Genomic DNA, 2,387 nt, shown 5'->3' with positions numbered 1-2,387 from the left:
GCAGGATACAAAAGTAATGCACAGAAATCTCTGGCATTCCTATACACTAATGATGAAAAATCTGAAAGTGAAATCAAGAAAACACTCCCATTTACCACTGCAACAAAAAGAATAAATATCTAGGAAGAATCCTACCTAAGGAGACAAAAGACCTGTATGCAGAAAATTATAAGACACTGATGAAAGAAATTAAAGATTATACAAACAGATGGAGAGATATGCAATGTTCTTCGATTGGAAGAATCAACATTGTGAAAATGACTCTACTACCCAAAGCAATCTACAGATTCAATGCAATCCCTATCAAACTACCACTGGCATTTTTCACAGAACAAAAAATTTCACAATTTGTATGGAAACTTAAGACCCCAAATAGCCAAAGCAATCTTGAGAACGAAAAACGCAGCTGGAGTAATCAGGCTCCCTGAACTCAGACTATACTACAAAGCTACAGTAATCAAGACAGTATGGTACTGGCACAAAAACAGAAAGATAGATCAATGGAACAGGACAGAAAGCCCAGAGATAAACCCACGCACATATGGTCACCTTACCCTGATAAAGGAGGCAGGAATGTACAGTGGAGAAAGGAGAGCCTATTCAATAAGTGGTGCTGGGTAAACTGGACAGGTACATGTAAAAGTATGAGATTAGATCACTCCCTAACAGCATACACAAAAATAAGCTCAAAATTAAAGACCTAAAAGTAAGGCCAGAAACTATCAAACTCTTAGAGGAAAACATAGGCAGAACACTCTATGACATAAATCACAGCAAGATCCTTTCTGACCCACCTCCTAGAGAAATGGAAATAAAAACAAAATAAACAAATGGGACCTAATGAAACTTAAAAGCTTTTGCACAGCTAAGGAAAACTTAAACAAGACCAAAAAACAACCCTCAGAATGGGAGAAAATATTTGCAAATGAAGCAACTGACAAAGGATTAATCTTCAAAATTTAGAAGCAGCTCATGCAGCTCAATAATACAAAAGCAAACAACCCAATCCAAAAATGGGCAGAAGACCTAAATAGACATTTCTCCAAAGAAGATATACAGTCTGCCAACAAACACATAAAAGAATGCTCAACATCATTAGTCATTAGAGAAATACAAATCAAAACTGCAATGAGATATCATCTCATACCAGTCAGAATGGCCATCATTAAAAACTCTAGAAACAATAAATGCTGGAGAGGGTGTGGAGAAAAGGGAACACTCTTGCACTGCTGGTGGGAATGCAAATTTGTACAGCCACTATGGAGAACAGTATGGAGGTTCCTTAAACTACAGATAGAACTACCATAAGACCCAGCAATCCCACTACTGGTCATATACCCTGAGAAAACCATAATTCAAAAAGAGTCAGGTACCAAAATGTTCACTGCAGCTCTATTTACAATAGCCCAGAGATGGAAACATCCTAAGTGTCCATCATCGGATGAATGGAAAAGGAGATGTGGCACATATATACAATGGAATATTACTCAGCCATAAAAAGAAATGAAATTGAGCTATTTGTAATGAGGTGGATGGACCTAGAGCCTGTCATACAGAGTGAAGTAAGTCAGAAAGAGAAAGACAAATACCGTATGCTAACACATATATATGGAATTTAAGAAAAAAAAATGTCATGAAGAACCTAGGGATAAGACAGGAATAAAGACACAGACCTACTAGAGAATGGACTTGTGGATATGGGGAGGGGGAAGGGTAAGCTGTGACAAAGTGAGAGAGAGGCATGGACATATATACACTACCAAACGTAAAATAGATAGCTAGTGGGAAGCAGCTGCATAGCACAGGGAGATCAGCTGGGTGCTTTGTGACCACCTAGAGGGGTGGGATGGGGAGGGTGGGAGAGAGGGAGACGCAAGAGGGAAGAGATATGGGAACATATGTATATGTATAACTGATTCACTTTGTTATAAAGCAGAAACTGACACACCATTGTAAAGCAATTATACTCCAATGAAGATGTCCAAAAAAAAAAAAAAAAAGATTAGCATGGCCCCTGCAAGGATGATACGCAAATTCGTGAAGCGTTCCATATTTTTGAATGCATGTATAACTGAATAACTTTGCTGTACACTTGAAACTAACACAACATTGTAAATCAACTATACTCCAATAAAATTTTTTAATAAAAAAATATATTACTACCTGCCAGAAAATTGTCATAATTAATGCAAATATCTATGAAGAAAAGAAAGAAAGAAAAAAAACTCAAAACACCCATTGATTCATTTCCTGTCCTTGAGATGTTTATGATCCCTCAACTGTGGAGAGAGAGAAAGAAACAGAGACAGAGATAGAGAGAGAATGAAACAGAGGGGCTACCCAGAGACGCAGCAGGGGAATTTTTTATTGCTTATAATGATGCTGCT

General features: G+C 37.5%; 1 pseudogene; it reads left to right on the top strand.

Annotated features, from left to right (window-relative positions):
- Positions 1-1,961: 1,961 nt before the first annotated feature.
- On the top strand, positions 1,962-2,057 carry LOC117311294 (U6 spliceosomal RNA; annotated as a pseudogene).
- The last annotated feature ends 330 nt before the right edge of the window (positions 2,058-2,387 follow it).

The sequence above is a fragment of the Tursiops truncatus genome, chromosome 2 (genome assembly GCF_011762595.2).
Source record: "Tursiops truncatus isolate mTurTru1 chromosome 2, mTurTru1.mat.Y, whole genome shotgun sequence".
NCBI lineage: Eukaryota > Metazoa > Chordata > Mammalia > Artiodactyla > Delphinidae > Tursiops > Tursiops truncatus.
Note: the sequence above shows the minus strand (reverse complement) of the source record. Positions and strands in the feature narration are given on the sequence as shown.